The 21,548-nt window shown below is 41.2% G+C and overlaps 2 long non-coding RNA genes across 3 annotated transcripts; both read left to right on the forward strand.

Annotated features, from left to right (window-relative positions):
• The first annotated feature begins 954 nt into the window (after positions 1-954).
• LOC140487929 (uncharacterized) lies at positions 955-18,633 on the forward strand. Of its 2 annotated transcripts, none has more exons than XR_011962971.1 (3): positions 955-1,250; positions 15,099-15,715; positions 16,086-18,633. It is a non-coding gene; the product is annotated as an uncharacterized lncRNA (long non-coding RNA). The 2 variants fall into 2 exon arrangements; XR_011962972.1 differs by having other exon boundaries at positions 15,099-15,215; positions 15,566-18,633.
• Positions 18,634-18,643: 10 nt separating this feature from the next.
• On the forward strand, positions 18,644-21,095 carry LOC140487937 (uncharacterized). The gene is made up of 2 exons (XR_011962973.1): positions 18,644-18,729; positions 19,882-21,095. It is a non-coding gene; the product is annotated as an uncharacterized lncRNA (long non-coding RNA).
• The last annotated feature ends 453 nt before the right edge of the window (positions 21,096-21,548 follow it).

The raw sequence follows: 21,548 nt of genomic DNA on the forward strand, positions 1-21,548 counted from the left end.
TTATCCAGTAAATGTGTCTCTTGTAAGAGAGCTATATCAACCCTTTCTTTTTTGAGGTTTGATAGTATTTTCTTCCTTTTGATTAGTGAATTACTCACCTTGATATTCCAGGTGCACCACTTAATCGAATGACTAACCATGATCATCCAGGCAAGTCAGAGACCCCCGGGAGGAAAAACCCCACCCAAAACACCCCGAGTATAGACCGTAGAAAATTCACAAAAACAGAAATTCTTTAATGCACTCACGCCAATAAAGTAAAAAACTATTTCTAAATAAGAAAAATATAAAACACATTTAAAAGGAGATTTTCCCCCTTGCTTCCAGGGGGCATCATTTCCTGTCAGTAAATCCATTGTACCCTCTCCCAACCAGCGCCCCACCCTCAACCCAGGCACCACATAGTAAAATTAAGAAATTCAAGTGTACTATAAAGCTAAAGTTGAAAGTGAGTTCCCACACGCCCCACCCACACCAACACCTAGATACATTTAGTAAAGATAATACCCTATAAGCATATAAAACTATAAAGTTACAATCTCAGCAGGTAATAACAAGTGTAATAACAGAAAAAGAAAACCCTGCTTTAAGAAAGAAATGAGGTAGGACAAAGTGAATGCCCTCCTCCACATGAATCAACTAAACCATCCAGCCTATATAAATAAAAAGGAAATTGCATACTGGAGAACAAATAAGCCCCCCCTCCCTACCCCACGGAGACAACATTAAACAATAAAGGAAATAAAAAGAAATAAAGGGTAGACTGGGGGAGATGGGGCAAAGCAGCATAATTAACCACACGGATGAATTTTTACATCCGTGACCCAGGCCTGCATATAGCAACCCGGTCGGCCCACTCTACCCGCACCTGGCCTGACCCAGACTCCAGCTTCAATATCTGAGGGAGCCACTGCTCCAAAAAGACTGCAAGCTGGCCTTCCTCTTCCTGTGCGGGAAGGCCCAGCAAACGAATATTTGTTTAGGTGACCCCGATTCTCGAGGTCATCAATGTGTTCTTCTAAGGCCCGGACTCGTTGTTTGAGAGTCCGGACCCGGCCCACGGCTGACTCTGCAGCGTCTTCTGGCCTTTAGCTCTGCCCCTCCAAAGCGATGTTTGAGCTTTTCAATATCTCGGTCATGCCTTTGCAGCACGACTGAGAGCTATTCCCACCTGGACCGAGATTCCGCTATCAAAACGTTGATATTGTCCTGCAGCATGTTAATTACAGAGAACAGGCTCACCACTGTAGGTAAGTCCCTCGGGGCGGCCGCGGACGTCTCTGCTGCTGTTAGAGGGGGTGGGGGAGGGGTTCCTGCCTCCTGCGTGCTGCGGCCATTCTTTCCTTTAGTCATTTTAGCACTGCACCAAACTACTCAAGCTTGATGCAGAATGACCAAATTAATTAGGTAAAAGTTATTTTGAATGGTTTGGAAAGCGTGGTGGAGGCGGGTAGTCCACTTTGCCCAAGTCTTGGGCGAAGTACTACAGACTCAGACTTGCTGGGTCACCGCCATCTTGGATCTCTTGTGTGATTTTTAACTTTGTCCACCCCAGTCCAACACCAGCACCATCACATCAGAGTAATCTAATTGGTAATCTAGATGTGGTCAATTGCATTTATGGTTCATAAATAAAATGGGCTCTCTCCCTGTCTGTAGCCTTGTGATCTCAATCTCCTTTGTGCATGACCTGTACATGCATACTTTAACATTTTACCTTGCTTGCTGGTGAAATAACAAAATGAAAAATATGTAACTGTTTCTTAGTTTCTTAATCATCATGAATGCTTCCTTTGTTCTTCACATATTGTAAGTGTTTGCTGAGTAAATATACAAGCTCATTAACTTATATTGTGTGTCGATAAGGTGATTTCTATTAAACAAGTGCATGTGGCTAAAGTAGTAATGACATGGCAACATCTGTGAATAGTGAGCAATTTCTATTGGCCCACATAGATGTATGTACAACAGGATCCTAAAGAGAAACGCAAAATCACCACGTAACCTTCCATTACTGCATCTGGAAATAGTTCAAGGGAGTTGCAACAAAGATTGAAGTAACTGTTGTTATAAACCCAACTGGATACCAAATCCCAGACTGAAACTTGGCTTAGTAAATCACATTTGGACTTATTTTGGTTTTAACTAAATAGTCTCTCCCTAAAACATATGCACGCAATGCTGCAGATTTTGTTTTAATACTGAGACAAGTTTATTAACTAAAGAAATGAAGATAAAATAGAATAAACCAAACCATCTACTTACAATGCAAATTTATTATTAACCATTGTAAAATACAATCTAATTAATCCTAAAATACTCATTTATTTGATTACATTGAAAGAATAGCAAATACTTTTATATAATGCCCAAAATATACCCCCAAGTACAGCATCAAAAAATGCACATTGTATATGACCCAACAACATCACACATACAACTCCCACGCTAAAGTACTGTCTCAGCATCTCAGTAGGTTTAAGACATTTCAAACTTTAACATGTAATCTAGAACTGCAGGTTCTTCCTGAAGCTATTACATGCCTGTACATTAACATACTCAGCTTTGAATAACCTCTTCAGGGGTTTATCCTAACATTCCTTGTCGAGAACTAACACCACCCCTTTGTTATAGGGTAACATAATTCACCAAATACTTTTCTTCTCAGGAGCATTGGCGGCACGGTGGCACAGTGGTTAGCACTGCTGCCTCACAGCGCCAGGGACCCGGGTTCAATCCCTGACTCAGGCGACTGTGTGGAGTTTGCACATTCTCCCCGTGTCTGCATGGGTTTCCTCTGGGTGCAGGTCAAGTGAGTTGGCCATGCTAAATTGCCCGTAGTCTTAGGTAAAGAGGTAAATGTAGGGGAATGGATGGGTTGCGCTTTGGTGGGTCGGTGTGGACTTGTTGGGCCGAAGGGCCTGTTTCCACACTGTAAGTAATCTAATCTAATCTAATACAGTCATTGTCATCTAAGTACTTCATAGGACTGCCCAAAACTCAAAGTAAAACTAAAAAAATCCCATAAAAGCTGAAAGAACTGCTGATGCTGTAATTCAGGAATAAAAACAGAAGTTGCTGGAAAAGCTCAGCAGGTCTGGCAGCATCAATGCAGGAAAATCAGAGTTAACGTTTCAGGTCTGGTTACCTTCCCCAGTTCTGTAAAAAAACTCCATCTGTAAATTATGGTTGTTTCCTTTAAGCCAAGTTCCAAAAATCTCTAACAAACCTTGAGGCCCCGTTATTTGCCTTGTTTGGTTAAAAGTAACAGTCAAAGGTAAATGCATCAGTGGTACATAAAATCCATTAATTCTAATGTTATGCCTTAAACACTGTTTTAGAATAAATCATCATAGGTACAGAAATACTGATAAGTTGTGGGACAAACTAAAAACTCACATGTTGCTGACTCAAAAAACTGAAAATGCAAATATACAATAAATTATAGTATAGAAAATAGAAATCACATCCATCCACATCACATTAATGATGCAAAAGAAAAGCAAGCTGAAAGCGTTGGAAGAATTCAACGATCTGGCAGCACTTTTGAATAAAGAGTCCTGTGTTTCAAAGAAAAATCATTGGACTCAAAAAATTAACTGTATACTTAGAAGAGGAAGAGCTTTGTGAAGTGGCTGAGGCTAAAGAAGCATATAATGGAGAAAGAAATGAGGGGGATAAAACAAAGAAGGTGTTGGAAAATGGGAACAGTACCAGTAGAAGTTACATTCCCTGAAAAGAAAATGCTTCTTTTGTTGCATGCAGGTCCTCTAAACATGTTTCATAAGCAATTAATTATTCTTCAAGTATAATGAGCAAACAGCAGACAAGTTGCATAAAGCAAATTGCAGCAGACAGTTAATTCATTCAATTAAATCTGCCTGTCATGCTGTCGGTTAAAGAAGACCTGTAGGCTAACTCAGCAAAAGAAAGGATAGTATTGTTTATAAAGTCTGGTAGGTTAGTGGTAACACAGGTTGTAGCCTCGGGGCTGTGGTTAAATGACTAGCAATCCTGAAGTTCATAACCTGACAATAGGAGATTGTGAAATTCAATTCAATGAGTAATGAGCAAAAAATGGCCATGTAAAGCTGCCAGCTGTTGAAAGAAAAGTTGCTCGGTAATTTATTTCAGAGCAGAAACCTTCAGAAATAACAAATCTTTACGGCTAAATACATCAGCCGTCCTTGCTGTAATGCACAATCCTCAGTTTCTGCATGTTTCTCAGTACCTATAGCAATACAATGCCTGCATGGGTCTGTGGATAGAACCAAATAGGAGAGATCAGATTCCGTCCCTGTGGGAGAACAGGGGATCAGTTGTCTTCTTCAAAATTCTAGCAACTGTCATGGCGATTTTATTTACAGGCACCTATAGTGATTGGAAAGAAGTCAGCCAAGTGGACCTTATACAATAAAGTCCTCTGACTGGGGCTGTTAACCTGTTCGGATCAAGGAGCCCTGGCTGACAGATCTCAACAGCACTGCTCAATCTAGGTTCTGGCTCTGTGTTAGCTGGGTCAGTGTTATGTACTATGCATATGTAACTAAAGAGTAACTTGGTGACGGGATACTGGCCTTTGTGGAGTTTTTTCAGCACCAGCCCACAGATACATTGAATTCAGTTCCTCAGCTTACCATGGTGGGATTTGAACTCATAACCCTTGACTTGCTTGTTGAATGTCTTAGATCAGGACCTCAAAGGGGTTGTGAGCTGATAATTTATGGACGTGGCTGCAAAGACTGCAATGAAGGGCAACAGCATTATAACATCTGTGCTCCTATTTAAACAGTGACCTACTCATAGAGGGATGGTGGCAATTTTCAAGCCTTATAATGGGGTCAAATGAGAAAAGATTTCAGAAGCACAGTCCTCAAAGATACCCCTCAGTCAAATCCAGTTCTCTACATTACCAGTACTTTGCTTTTTTCCATTATATGATCACCACAACAGAAACTGTAAAAAATGAAAGCCATTCACAGCAGCAATAAGACCATTTCCTCCTTGATGGATTTCCATACAGAATAATTAGTTATGAAGTAAATTTTGTTACAAATGCTTAATTTTATGGACCTACAAAATTTACATGGCCAACATATCACTGTGTAAAATCAACCAAAACTAAGCAATCACAAATATCACATTCTGTGCAGTAATCTTACGAATGATGTAAAGTTGGTGACCGTAACCTATTTTCCACAAAGTTCCTGGCTTTACTTTAGGTAATGGTATTTCACTAAAAGATTGTTTTTTAAATGCAGTAAATTCAATTCAATAAGGTTTTTATTTTCAGTAGTTGAGAGACAAAATAAACAACATTGGGAAACAATTTTGCAACAAACAGAACTGAGAGTCATTCATGTAGTGGTGAAAGGATTAATGAGATACTAAAACACAATGGAGATAATCATGTGAACATACAAAAATAAATTGCAATGTTTTTTGTGCAGATAATTATACATGTTGTCTAGACCCTTGGACATTGTTGCTCAATTAGAAATTGGGAATGAACATTTTAGATTGCACTGCAAATTGTTTAAATCACTTGTATTTTTAAAACATCTATGTTTCCCTCTGCTGTACATATTGGGAAATTGGGAATGAACATTTTAGATTTCACTGCAAATTATTTAAATCACTTATATTTTTAAAACATCTATGTTTCCCTCTGCTGTACATAGCTGTGACTCTCTGACTCTTATCAAAGCAATGATGTAAATTTAAAAGACTAACCTCATGCATCTTGGCAGGGTGTCATCTTGAGATACTGGGAGAACCTTGCCCATGAGGCATAAATTCTAGACAGGGCGAGAAATGACTTTGCACAGCAGTGACTGCACCAGAATGTTTAATAAGGACAGCAACGCGGCTGTATCTATCAAACTCGCAAACAGCAAAGAGATTCTAACTATTCTCACAAAATAAATAATACAGAATCATTGCATTTTTGAAGTGGAATTTTATGGTTCTTCATCAACAAATGTCACTGCATGCTGTGGTTTCTAACTATTAATAGCATTATATGTTTTAAAAGCTGCGAGAGTTCTCTGGCTGACTATCTCCTGCTAGATTATTAGCACATACCTTTTAGATGCTGTCATTTATTTCTGAAGCTGATCAAACTAAACATTTTGTTCAGTTTTTGATCGCTGTACAACCTGCTAGTGATCAGGGAAGACAGCTAGTATCCCATATTATTGTGAAGAGTCCTAGCCACCTTGCTACAACATGCTTTATCATTGTAATTTCTAATATAGTTTCACTCAATATGAAATGGCTCTGACTTACTGTTTTGAATCATAATGAAGACTGCTTAGTAACCCCTTTATACCAAAGAAACTGACTTTATTTCTAATTCAATCAACTTCACACACCAGGTTCATGTGAATCCCAGTGTCACCATCCATATCAGTTCATCAGATAGCACCAGGAATTTTAAGTTCCAGTGATTTAATGCAGGATTGAAGGCTAAAATGCAAAAGGATGTCAGTCTCCATGTTGCATGGCTCCCTTTGTGTGCCGGTGTTTGCTAGTTTAGAATTTCCAAAGCAGTTAGGACTCTTCTAGGAACAAGTGACCAAAATAATCCACACAGGGCAGCATAATAATTAAGCATTGCTGATTCACAGCACCAGGGATCAGGGTTTGATTCCACCCTCAGGTGACTGTCTATGTGGAGTTTGTACATTTTCCCAATGTCTGTTTGAGTTTCCTCTTGGGTGCACTGGTTACCTCCCACAGTTCAAAGATGTGCAGAGTAGGTGGATTAGCCATGGGAAATACAGGGAATGGTGCATCTGACTGGGCTGCTCTTCAGAAGATATGTGTGGACTTGATGGGCCAAATGACCTGCTTTCACACTGTAGGGATTCTATGTTCTTCTGGTCAGTAATAGATAACACTCACGTACTATGCACCATATATCCCCAGTCATGTACAAAGCTAGGGTTTTGAAGCTCCACAGTAAAAATTTACAGATTTGCAAAACTAAAGGACAGAAGTTTTCTGTAAATCATAATTACCCTCCATAATGCACTTACTGAAAAGAATTTGACTTTGGATGTAACAATTCATTTGTTAATGGAAGAACATCTTACAAGCAGCAAATCTCAAGGTTGTAATACTTGTAAACTAAGGTGTTCATGCTGAGTGTTCAGCATCTCTTAGTTACTTTAAATAACATAATAATAACATAATAACATTGAAAAGAAAACATTTTTTGCAGTTTAAAATTGGGATTTTTATGACAAAGACATTTTAATCAATTGCAATAGCAGTGATAAGCAATCTGGGATGCAAAGTACTTTTAAGACGTTTTCTACTCACTTATAAAATACATAATTATGAACCTAGAGAACCATAATGAAACTCAATTCAATATATAGTCAGAATTAAACTCCATTTCTCATGAACCAAAACAACAGTTTTCTTTTATGTAAAACCCTGTCAACATAAAAAAAATCTCAAGATGCATCATAAGAGTTTAATTATACATGGTTTGACATTATCCTGATAAGGCAATATAGTGGGCACATTAGGGCATGATTAAGGGAGATGGCTAAAATTTAGGCCAAAGCTCTGTTTTCAGGAACATATCAAAGGAGGAAAGAGCCATTGAAGGGTGGAGAGGTTTAACAAATACTTCCTGACTGTAGGACCATGGCAACAGAGATGGACTGCCAGTGGTGGAAAACTCAAAACAGGGAATGTACAAGAGGACAGAATTATGGGATGCAATATCTCAGGGTTGTCGAGCTGAAGGAGATTACAGAGGTAGCTTGGGTAGGTGAGGATGTGAGGGATTTAGAAAGAAGGTTAAGAATACTAAAAGAAGGAGTTGCTTAACCGGAACCCAATATAGGTCAACAGGTACTTAGTCAATGGAAGACATGGTCAGCGGAGTTTAAAATTAGCTGAAGTTTACAAAGGTTAGAATATGGGAGGCTGGACAAGAGTGCATTGGAATAGTCAAATCTCATTGTAATAAAAGTGCAGATCAGGGTTCTACAGATCAACAAAGGGGCAGATTATGTCACATTACAGAAGTGGAAATGGGTAAAATTAGTGAGGGGTGCAGGTACATGGTCAAATGATGACCTCAGGGTTGAATATGGCACCAAGCTTGCAAACTTCAACCTCAGACATTTGTCAAGGAAAGAGAAGGAGCTGGTAATTTTGGAACAGAATCGATTTGATTGAATAATTACTCATTCAGTACCAGATGACAAACAGTAGTCTGATAATGTAGTTAAATTGAAGGGGTCAGAGCAGTGGTGGCAAGGAAAAGTTGGACTTTGTCAAGGTACATGAGAAAACTGACACTGTGGTTTTGGATGATTTTGCATGATGGTAAAGGGCATAGGCGATGTATTCAACCATGTCAAAAGTTGCAGATAGATTGAGAAGAATGAGGAAGGATGGTTTAATATTGTCAGAGTAAGGTAGGATGTCTTTTGTGATAGTGTCTTTTTAGTACTGTGTCAGGGGTGAAAAACCTAATTGGTGAGATTGATAGAGCCTTGAGAAAGATCATATTGATTTGGAGATGGCACCACAAACAGGAACTTGTCCTCTCCGTGAACAGGCATATTTGCAGAAGGAACCTTTCAGGTGCTAATGCATAAAATTTGGCAAATCTGTAATATGTGGTCAGAGATAATCAGGAATTAAAGAATTCCAAAACTCCTGACAGGTCAGACAAGGTGGTTCATCTTTAAAGTCCAGAGCAAAATGTTGCTCATATAGCAAATATGGTTGCCATGAAGTGCTACTTTTGTCATTTAATGGGAAAGGAGTTGAGAAATTTGACCTTACAGATAGAGACACAAATCATCTGAACAAATTAACTCACAATCATAATGAGCCTCATGCTGACCAGCAAAGAGAAAGAGGTCCAGTAGTTGATGGGTAGATGTGAACTTGACTGGCACTGACTCTGCTGTCTCTGTGTATAGGTTGGTGATAGATATTCTTAAAGTTGTGGTCACAGACTTTGTTCAAATCTAATACCTACAGACACGATTCCCCTGGCTGTTGCCAAGTAAAATTCCAAGACGTATGGATGCTTTTGATAAAATTAAATGATGTGTAGGCAGGCAGGCACTTTTTTTCAGTAATTTGTTAATGGTATCTGGGATTGCTAATTACACCAGTTATTGCTGCTATTTTCTAACTGCCCTTGAGAAGGTGATCATGAGCTACTTTCATAAACTCCTGCATTTCATGCTGCAACAGTACTCCAACAGGGTGTTCCAATATTTTTGAACCAGAGACCATGAAGGAATAGTTATATTTTCAAAGTTAGGGTGCTAAATGCATGGCTTGACGGGGAACCTGCTATAGCTAGTGCTATAACTTGTGCTATAGCTAGTAAAAGGTGCAGATTTTGGAGATATTGTTAAAATAGCTTTGAGAAGGTGCTGTCAGAATGTTGTCAATAAAAAGGGTTGCTTTGTCCTTAATGGTGTCAAGCTTCTTGAGTGCTGTTCAAGCTGCACTCACCCAGGCAAGTGGGGAGCATTCTATCACACTCATGTCTTGTGCCTTATAGCAGTTGGAATGATGCATGCAAGCTAAGAGATGAGTCATTCACTACAGAATTTCCCGTCTCTGATTTGTTCTTGAAGCTACAGTCTTCATGTGGCTAGTTCAATAAGCTTCTGGTCAATAGTATTCCCCGGATATTAGTGGTGGGGGATTTAGAAATGGAAATACCATTAAATGTCAATGGGAGCTAGTTAGATTTTCTCTTATTGGAGATGGTCATTTTTGTTTAGGGTTGCAAAGGTATGAAAGAAGAGTTAATGCCAATGACTGTCTTAAGTGTCACTCACTATGACAATATCAGATGGAGTCAATGGGAGAACAGTGCAGCCTTTTGAAGGAGTACAATCCCTTTATCTAGGTCCTTCTTCTAGTCTCTAGAACAATTCTATTCTATCAGCGTTCCTTGTAGTTTCTGACATGCAATAAACTAGATCTTATTTAAGGCAAAAGCCGCTTCTTGTTAGACTAACAAGTCTTATAACTCCACTATATAAAACCAAGCAAGACCTATAGATCCCCATCCTAAAAGAAGATAGTGGCAGCAAACCTACCCCATGATGAGCACTTGTATGGCACAAATATTTTCCAAAGTCTGAATACTATCCAGGTCTTGCTATGTAGGCGTGTGGACTGCTTCAGTGTCTGGAAAGTTGTAAATGGAACCTTCTTTATTGCCTCCTTTGATTTTTATCATTTTCAATTAATTAACCTGTGGTAGAAATACTTTGAAAGGAACCCCAACTATAAAGAAACATTGGCAAATTTAACCAAAAAAAAAATCACTTGTTCCAACTTTGTAATAACCTTCTTCCAAATATTGTGCAAGAGGTTTTGTGCAGGTGGGAACTTGACTAAACAAAACTCGCAGAGTGCAGTCAGAACAGGAACTTGTGCATTCATGAGAAAAGACTTTTTGGTTTCCACTTGCAAATTGTCTCTGCCCATCAGAAGCCTGGGCTTTTCAAAACTAAATATGGTCATTCTCCTTGAAGTTGATTATCTCACATAGGCTAGCGAGTAGTTTTGGTGATTATTCCATTCAAGTGAAGATCTATAAAATTGACCTTTGGCAAATAGACTTTCTGTCCAGCACTGCTCCCTTATAATAAATTTTGAAGAGTAAGAGAGTTCTATGGCTACATTTGCATGCAATAAGAGACACAAAAAGGTTGTATTAATTCATAGTAATTAAATGGTGCCAGAAATAAAGAATAGAAGGATATCCTGCAGTTTTGTACCCTGCTGGAGCTTGCTTTGATTTGACATTCTTCTTAATTCTATTTCACCGAATCTGAAAATGAAGACTGAAAGAAATTTCACTACATATTTATTTTCTGTGGAAGTTTCATCTTTAGTTTGTGTGCATGGATTGTTACATTATCCCGTTTATTGTACAAAATCTGTCAGGTTTGTTATTGCACCAGTCACCTGCAGCGCAACTCTACCATAGGTCAACACTGCCAGTACCAATCAGGTCAAATGTTCTGTAAATACTTTTTGGCTTTATCTTCTAATTAGGATCTTCTGTGTTATTCAGAAATTTGGTTTCCGTGTTCCACCCTGGCTTTGGCAAGCACAAAAAGCTATTTCATCAATTGTTTGTGTCATTTCTTGCTGTCCACATATTAGCTGCTGCTTTTGAGAAAACAACAACAATTGACTATACTTTGGAATTAATTCTGTAGGATTTTTTAAGTTTTTCCAGCTTTTTGGAATTATTTAAGAATCATAGAATCCCTACAGTGTGGAAGCTGGCCATTCAGCCCATCAGGTCCACACTGATCCTTTGAAGAACATCCTACCCAGACCTATCCTATCGCTGTAACCCTGCATTTCCCATGACTAATCCACCTGGACTACACAGCTCTGGACACTATGTGTAATTTAGCATATCCAATCCACCTAATCTGCACATCTTTTGAGTATGGGAGGAAACCGAAAAACTCAGATGAAACCCAAACAAACTCTGTCCAAGGGTGGAATCGAATGCAGGTGCCTGAAGCTGTGAGGCAGCAGTGCCACCACAGTTAAGTGCTTAACTTCCGTAGGGTTATGTCAATGTCATTATTAAACTGGTAACTATGTGGCTCATAAGGTGTCCTTATTTCCAGAATTTTGTTATCTCCACATTGGTGAAGGACCCTGTTTGTGATACGGAATATGAGAACCTGCCAATTTGTTCAGATTCCCATCACCATTTGGGTGAAAATATTTTGCCCTCACATTCCCTCTAAACCTTCTGCCTCTTACCTTTAAATGTAAGACCCCTGGGTCATTATCTCTCCCAGTCTGGCCTATCTATTTCCCTTATCATTTTATACATCTAAACATATCTACTCTCAATCTGCTCTAAGGAAAACAACCTCAGTCTGTCCAAGCTCTCTTGCCTCAACCATATCATGTTAAAGCTCCTCTGCAACCTATCCAATGCCTTCACATCCCTCCAGGATTCCAGAACTGCATACAATACTTTAGCTGTGGCCTAACCAACATTTTATACAGTTCCAGTATAACCTCCCTGCTCTTAAACCCTTATGGTTTAACTAATAAAGGCAAGTACACCATATGCCTCCTTAATCATCCATCCAGTCCTGACACCTTAAAAGCAGCAAGGACCCCAACACTGACCCCTGTGGGACCCCACTGGATACAGAACTCCAGTTGGAAAACACCTCTCACCATCACCTTCTGTTTCTTGGCAATCAGCCAATCGTGGATTGAATTTGCCAAATTTCTTTGAATCCTAAGGGTTCTTACCTTTGCTATCAGCCCAAGGAATATAAGAAGATCTGTCATAAAGTCATATAAAGCACAGAACAAGACCATTGGATAGATCAAGTTTACCTTTGCTCTTGCAAAAGAGCAATCTAGTTAATCTAACTGTCATTGCTTGCATGTCCTGCAAGAGAAAATGATCACTCCTCAACTACATATACTTGGTTCTAGGCTTTACTTCAGATATCAAATACACATACAATAACTTCAATATTGTTGCATCAATGTAGAACACTCCATTCAATCTCTAAGCCATCTGCCACCAATTTCTCAGACACAAATTCCTTTGAATTCTTCCAGGATATGGTTTGTCTCAGGTGATCAGTCCTCCTCGCATATCTTTGCAGTTGTTGATAAGTTCATCCTTCATCAATAGGAGAAGCTAATTCCCCACAAAGATGACTGCCTTTATATATATTTCTGACCCTTCCCTGTGGAATATAGGCATTGCCTTGAAGTGGGTCTTCCCAAGACTAGATTGTTACGCCTGTCCTGGTCACACTGGCAAAATCCTCATGTGCTCATGTCAGCAGGGAATGTCTTCCAGGGCTATGCTAACAAAATGTTTTCTTTTGTGATTCTTGGGGCAGGTAAAAACATATTAGCATATGTCTGTTTGTCCATTGTCTTGGCCAAGCACTGTAGGTAAGATGACTGGTGAATCTACATTTCAGAGATATGCCATGACAGATCCTGAGGTCATTGTTCCACCAACCTATCTACGCAGCCAACCACATTGCAATTCTTGCCTTCCTCATCATTTTCCAGTCTCCCTATTTTCATGGCATCTACAAATTTTGACATTGTGTCCCTGCACGTATCAAGTTCAAGTGATTAATATGCATCAGAGATGATAATGGCCCGAGTATTGAACCCTGAGAAAAACCAGTCTGCACCTCCCTCCAGACTGGGAAATAGCCACTCACGTGTCAGAAGGTATGAGTTTCTGTTTCTTCTGATACATGGAAAGTGTCTGGGTAGAGCAGATTTAGTAAAGGGAAAAATGTCAGAATCGACAAATGTGGCTTTTGCAACAGCAAGAACGGGAACCTTGAGAGAACAGTCATGGTACAGTAATTTTTATAGTAATTACAGTATAGTAATTTATTGTTACTTGTATTTTTATATAAATTACAGAAATAAAAATTAGTCACAATTTTTAAGAAACATTACAAAGTTAAACTTTCTCCAATTCGCGGCTCAAAAGTTCCCATGGTGAAGGAAAAGACAGGAACCATATTCTCCACCATTGCAGAAAGCCAAAATTGAAGCTATTAAATCCCAGGCCATTGGAATCCTGGGATGCACACACCAAGCTGCCAAAGACAAAGCTACTGAAGCAGCCCACCATTCCAGATATGGTTGCAATGGCCATGGAGAATGGACCATGCCACCTTCACCACTGCAACAGCCTCCTGAAACATCCATTGGAGTTAATCCCATCTCTCTTGATAGTTTCTCACACTCTCTCACTCCCATGAAGGACAGACCCTCCTCCTAGGATTTGTGTCAGTCTGGCTGGTTCAGGGAGGGGTCGAACTCCAACTGTGCCTGAGGTGATGCACCAAAAAGGACCACAAGCTGAGGACTCTAATGACCAGCTGAGCTGCAATAAAACTGCACTGGATAATGATCAAACTGCACTTTTCACATAGTCCTGAAGTAATATTCAAAGCATGATAGCAGTCAGCTAGCCCAAAAAATTGTATGCAAAATCCTCATGTTCAAATATGCATTTATCATTTGCACTTGCTTTCATCCAATGGCCAAATAATCTCCTAAATGACTACAGTGCACAAATGTAATGGGAAACATAGTCAAAGTGTAGATGCATTTCCCTCAAACTGACATTGAAAAGGATGGGTTAGGGAGCATAACAGAGCTACAGTTCCATTTTAAATGAAAAAGTTGGGCTTTGATATCAGTGGAAACCTGTATTCAGAACTCTATTATTACCAGTAAAGGCTATTAATTCCAAAAAACGTATATGTTCAGTACAAATGCTTGTCTGAAAAATGAAAAAAAAAACTCAGTTTTAACAATTAAGTAGACAATTCAATATGATCAATTATAATAGTTTAAAGGCACATAGATAACTATATTCTATTTCTTCTTGAGTGGCGTTGAAACATTCATAAAGTCAGCAATTAATGCAAAAGCTAAACATTTCCACCCAATCGACACAACAAACACTTTCTAGCCTCCCCCTGTCTTTGCTTTGACTTTGATTTAGGAGCATATCTTGGACTGGATTCTATCAGCCTTTTGGGATGGTGTGGGTGATGTGACAGCATTCAATTTAGAATAGAAAGGAGGAGTGGACGGTACACAAAAGGGAAGTTGATGTGCCCATTGTCTTTCTGTCATCATGTTATCTTGCCAAAAGTTAGTAGGGTGGCAGCTGGCCCTTCTGCCCAGAGGCCAATTAATCCACTTGAGTGACCAATTAATGGCCCTTTCTGGCCTGGGTTGGCATTTTGTAGGCATCACCCTTCTTTTCAGGTGCTCTTTGATCCATGGAACATTCATTTCACAGAAATGACTGCTGCTGTGGCAAGGGCAGCACCTGTTTTCACCATATACAAGTTTGCCTGACACTAACATTGCCATAGGAAGGTCTAGCACTGTCCCAGATGACCACTGCTGGCAATGTGTGATATTAGTCATCTATAATAGTATGTAGTATTGGGTAAGGGTTGCTCAAATCAGCTATTGGTTGACTGACTGTGTCTTCTTTAAATGGGAAGCTAACTTGCTTAAATTTTTTGTGCTTCTAGGTTTTTAGGATTTCAGCTCTTTGTGGTGGAGATGAAATCTTCATGAATACAACCACGTAATATCTCCCCAGATGACCACTGCTGGCACCTTTTTTATTTGTCACCTTGAACTACTGGGTAAGGGTTATTAGAGTTCTCTCTCTGCCCAACTCCCATTTGTCTGCCCAGTATACATTATGTAGAGTGTCTCCTGAAGAAGCGCTGTTCTAAGATAACAAAGATGATTTATTGAATCAAAGCGACACGTACAAATACATTTGGTCATCTGTAATTATTAGGATCTTAGGGACTTCGTACAGAAATCTGCTCTCACTGAAAGCTACTGGAGATCTCTTGTCTCCACCTACAAACATTAGTAGAATGGTGAAGCTACTGTAACATGAACATGGATCCCTTCAGATCCATTACCTTATACAACATTTACTTTGTGAGGATCTTCCATCCAATCAGTTGCTTTCTTCTTCCAGTGCAGACCCACAACTCCAATCAGCAGTCTGCATGTTTTGGAAGATGTCCTATTGTTTTTCATAAGGATGGCCACTCTTGGGGAAGCCAAGTATTGAATTCATTACTGGCTGCAGCTTCAATATGGGGTCCAGATCCTTCTCAATGCCAAGGTAAGATTATATATATCCTGGTTTGAAAGCCCACCTATCTACCAATTCCCAAAATCACCACACCCCCTCTCCAAAAACAGGACCCCTACATATGGCCCATGATTGCGCATTGATAGCAACGTAGCGATTTTGATGCATTATCATTTATATTGGAGGTAGTATAGTGTACAGGTTTGAAGCAATGCCATAACAATTACGAAGCATAGATTAATTTGGACTATTAATATTAAAAGGGTTAGTCTCCCATTATGTTGTTTGTGAAGTGAAACAAATGAATACTCTCTTGTAATGATGCTCTATTTGACTCACAGTCTCTAATTCTTTCAATACTTCTCTCAACTTTTCTTTCTTTTCATCTCCCCTTTCTTAGATTCTTCTGACAACTCATCTACCTGTGTTTCATATGTGTGACCGATGTTTGAATATTGCTAATTAATTTGCAAAGCTGCATTATAGTAAGTTTACCTTTAACACTGGAGATCCAAGATGGTGGCGACCCAGCAAGTCTGAGTCTGTAGTGCTCTGCCCAAGACTCAGGCAAAGTGGGCTGCTTGCCTCCACCACACCTGCCAAATCATTCAAAATAACTTTTATTCAATACAGTTAGTCATTTTGCATCAAACTTGAGTAGTTTGGTGCTTTGTTAAAATGACGAAGGGAAAGAATGCCTGCAACTCACAGCAGGCAGAAACCCTTCGCCCACCCTTCCCAGCTACAGCAGAGGCATCTGCAGCCACCCAGGGGGACTTACCTACGGTAGTGAGCCTTGTTGCAGTGATTAACAAGCTGGAAGAGAAGATGGACATCTTCATAGAGGAGTCCAGAAGCAGGTGGGAATCGCTCTTGGTCGCACTGCAAAAGCACAACCGAGACATTGAAAAAAAAACCGAACACCGAGTTGGAGGGGCAGAACTAAAGGCTGCGACCTCTGAGGCTGCTGCAGAATTGGCCGTGGGTCAGGTCCGGACTCCCGAACAGCGAGTCCAAGCCTTAGAAGATCACATAGATGACCTCGAGAATTGGGGGTCGTCGAAAAAATATTCGTTTGCTGGGTCTTCCTGAACGGGAAGAGGAAGGCCAGCTTGCAGTGTTTTTGGAGCAGTGGCTCCCTCAGATGTTGAAGCTGGAGGCTTGATCAGGCCAACTCCCCCGCCTCCACCATATCTGCTCCCAGGAGGACCAGTTCCACCACAGAACACACCAGATGGCCTCCTTCTTTAGAGACCACAATTTCCCTTCCCACGTGGTTAAAGATGCCCTCCAACGCATCTCGTCCACATCCCACACCTCCGCCCTCAGACCCCACCCCTCCAACTGTAACAAGGCCAGAATGCCCCTGGTGCTTACCTTCTACCCTACCAACCTTCGCATAAACCAAATCATCCACCGACATTTTCGCCACCTCCACCCTTTTCTGCCTTCCGCACACTACCTGGTCAATTCCATGCCCCTCTGCAAACCACCCTCCCGTCCTGGCACTTTCCCCTGCCACCAAAGGAATTGCAAAACCTTTGCTCACACCTCCTCCTTCACCTCCATCCAAGGCCCTAAAGGAGCCTTCCACATCCAAAGATTTACCTGCACATCCACCAATATCACTTATTGTATCCGTTGCTCCCGATGCAGTCTCCTCTACATTGGGGACACTGGATGTCTCCTTGCGGAGCGCTTTATGGAACATCTCTGGGACACCCGCACCAATCAACCAGACCGCCCTGTGGGCCAACATTTCAACTCCTCCTCCCACTCTGCTGAGGACATGGAGGTCCTGGGCCTCCTTCACCGTTGTACCCTCACTACCCGACGTCTGGAGTAAGAACGCCTCATCTTCTGCCTCGGAACACTTCAACCCCAGGGCATCAATGTGGACTTCAACAGTTTCCTCATTTCCCCTTCCCCCACCTCATCCTAGTTCTAAACTTCCAGCTCAGAACTGTCCCCATGACTTGTCCTACCTGCCTATCTTCTTTTCCACCTATCCGCTCAGCCCTCCTCCCGCCCCCGACCTATCATCTTCATCCCCTCCCCCATTCACCTATTGTACTCTATGCTACTTTCTCCCCACCCCCACCCTCCTCTCATTTATCTCTCGACCCCTCAGGTACTCTGCCTGTATTCCTGATGAAGGGCTTTTGCCTGAAATGTCGATTTTACTGCTCCTCAGATGCTGCCTGAACTGCTGTGCTTTTTCAGCACCTCTAATCCAGAATCAGGTACAGGTAGAATGGGCCCACCGGGTTGCAATACACAGGCCCCGGTCAGACCAGCGCCCCCACACAGTCCAGTTCCGGCTTGTGTTACAGAGAGAAGCAAATGCTTCTGGACGCCTCCAGAAACCTTGGTAAAGATCCCCAGGCCAAGACATACAAGGGATCTAAGACTGCATCTAAGACAGAAACAGGGGAATATATCACGGGGAACAAAGAAATGGCAGAAGAATTAAATGGGTACTTCAGATCTGTGTTCACTGGGGAAGACACAAGCAATCTCCCTGAGGTAACAGTGGCTGAAGGACCTGAACTTAAGGGAATTTATATTTGCCAGGATTTGGTGTTGGAGAGACTGTTAGGTCTGAAGGTTGATAAGTCTCTGGGGCCTGATGGTCTACATCCCAGGGTACTGAAGGAGGTGGCTCGGGAAATCATGGATGCGTTGGTGACTATTTTCCAGAGTTCAATAGATTCGGGGTCGGTTCCTGAGGATTGGAGGGTGGCTAATGTTATACCACTTTTTAAGAAAGGTGGGAGAGAGAAAGCAGGAAATTATAGACCAGTTAGTCTGACCTCAGTGGTGGGAAAGATGCTGGGGTCTATTATAAAGGATGAAATTATGGCACATCTGGATAGTAGTAACAGGATAGGACAGAGTCAGCATGGATTTATGAAGGGGAAATCATGCTTGACTAATCTTCTTGAATTTTTTGAGGATGTAACTCTGAAGATGGACGAGGGAGATCCAGTAGATGTAGTATACCTGGACTTTCAGAAAGCTTTTGATAAAGTCCCACACATGAGGTTAGTGAGTAAAATTAGGGCGCACGGTATTGGGGGCAAAGTACTAGATTGGATTGAAAATTGGTTGGCTGATAGGAAACAAAAGGTAGTGATAAACGGCTCCATTTCGGAATGGCAGGCAGTGACCAGTGGTGTACCGCAGGAATCTGTGCTGGGACCGCAGCTTTTTCCAATATATGTTAATGATATAGAAGATGGTATCAGCAATAACATTAGCAAATTTGCTGATGATACAAAGCTGGGTGGCAGGGTGAAATGTGATGAGGATGTTAGGAGATTACAGGGTGACCTGGACAAGTTAGGTGAGTGGGCAGATGCATGGCAGATGCAGTTTAATGTGGATAAACGTATGGTTATCCACTTTGGTGGCAAGAACAGGAAGGCAGATTACTACCTAAATGGAATCAATTTAGGTAAAGGGGCAGTATAGAGAGATCAGTCAATGAAGGCAAGCATGCAGGTACAGCAGGTAGTGAAGAAGGCTAATAGCATGCTGGCCTTCATAACAAGAGGGATTGAATATAGAAGCAAAGAGGTGCTTCTGCAGCTGTACAGGGCCCTGGTGAGACCACACCTGGAGTACTGTGTGCAGTTCTGGTTTCCAAATTTGAGGAAAGACATTCTGGCAGTTGAGGGAGTGCAGCGTAGGTTCACTAGGTCAATTCCTGGAATGCCGGGATTATCTTATATTGAAAGACTGAAGCAACTGGGCTTGTATACCCTTGAGTTTAGAAGACTGAGAGGGGATCTGACTGAGACATATAAGATTATGAAAGGATTGGACACTCTGGCAGCAGGAAACATGTTTTCGCTGATGGGTGAGTGCCAAACCAGAGGACACAGCTTAAAAATACAGGGTAGACCATTTAGAACAGAGATGAGGAGAACCTTCTTCACCCAGAGAGTGGTGGCTGTGTGGAATGCTCTGCCCCAGAGGGCAGTGGAGGCCCAGTCTCTGGATTCATTTAAGAAAGAGTTGGATAGAGCTCTCAAAGATAGTGGAATCAAGGGTTATGGAAATAAGGCAGGAAGAGGATACTGATTAGGAATGATCAGCCATGATCATATTGAATGGCGGTGCAGGCTCGAAGGGCTGAATGGCTTACTCCTGCACCTATTGTCTATTGTCTATTGTCTATTATGCTGTTTCAGGACTTTTCCCCAGCTTTGGTCCACAAGCGGAGGGCGTTTGATGAAACGAAGAAGCGTCTACAGGATTTAAACATTCAGTATTCCCTGCTCTACTCAGTAATGCTACGTTTTAACCACGAAAGATCCGTCTATAACTTTGGATCACTGGAGAAGGCCAAGGAATTTTTGGACTCTCTTAAGCAGATTGTAAGGATTAATTTGTGTGGTTAATTATGCGATTCTGCCCCCCCCTCCCCTGGTTTACCCCTTTTTTTCTCTTATTGCCTCTATTGTTTAATATCATCTCTGGGGGATAGGGAGGGGAGCTTATTTGTTCTCCACTATGTGATTTTCTTTTTTTTTAATATATAGGCCAGGCGGCCTAGTTGATTCAGGTAAGGGGGGCATCTGCCTTGTCCTACATTATCTCTTTCTTTCAGAACAGGGTTTTTTCCCCCTTTTATTTGAAATTATTACATTTCATTATTACCTGCTGAGACTGTAACTTTATAGTTTTATGTTTACACATGGTATTAACATTACTAAATGTATCTAAGTGTTGGTGTGTGTGTTGTACTACTGCGACCACTAGGACTCATAACAGCACACAAACCAACAGCCACGCTCAGACAACAACTCACCAGAATGAAGGACCCGATACCCAGCATGAGCAAAACTAATGTAGTGTACAAAATCCCATGCAAGGACTGCACAAAACACTACATCGGACAAACAGGAAGACAATTAACGACCCATATACACGAACACCAACTAGCCATGAAACGACACGACCAGCTATTCTTAGGAGCCACACACACAGCCGACAAGCAACATGAATTTGACTGGGACAACACTACCATTATAGGGCAAGCCAAACAGAGAACAGCCAGGGAATTCCTAGAGGCATGGCACTCATCCACAGACTCTATCAACAAACACATTGACCTGGACCCAATATACTGGCCACTCCAGCGGACAGCTCGAACTGACAACCGGAAGCGGCAGAGACAGGCCAGTATAAATGCCGGAGGAAACAGCACAGAAGCGCTTCACAGGAGGCTCCCAAGCACTGAGGATGTCACCTAGACAGGGGACAAAACGTTTGCAAGACAAATTCCCAGCTCGGCGAACAGAACCACAACAACGAGCACCCGAGCTACAAATCTTCTCCCAAACTTTGAATAGTTTTTTACTATATTGGTGTGAGTATATTAAAGAATCTCTATTTTTGTGAATTTTCTACGGTCTATGCTCGGGGTGTTTTGGATGGGGTTCTTCCTCCCAGGGGGGTCTCGGACTTGCCCAGACAATTATGGTTAGTCATTTGATTAAATGGTGCACCTGGAGTGTCAAGGGGTGTAATTTGCCAATCAAAAGGGAAGAAAATACTAACAAACCTCAAAAAAGAAAGGGTTGTTATAGCTCTCTTACAGGAGACACATTTACTGGATAAAGAGCACTTGAAATTACAACAGGGTGGATTTGATCAGGCCTTCTTTTCATCTTTTAGTTCAAGTGGGGGAGTAATCATTCTCATTTGGAAGAATTTCCCTTTCAAAATTTGAAGTCAGATAAAAGAGGAATCTGGACCGTGCATACTGATTAAAGCCCGTATAAATGGACAGGAATATAGGATTTTGAATCTGTATTGTACCCCGGCACATCCTTTCAAATTTATAATGGATGCT

This window comes from Chiloscyllium punctatum, chromosome 2 (genome assembly GCF_047496795.1).
Source record: "Chiloscyllium punctatum isolate Juve2018m chromosome 2, sChiPun1.3, whole genome shotgun sequence".
Taxonomy (NCBI): Eukaryota; Metazoa; Chordata; class Chondrichthyes; order Orectolobiformes; family Hemiscylliidae; genus Chiloscyllium; species Chiloscyllium punctatum.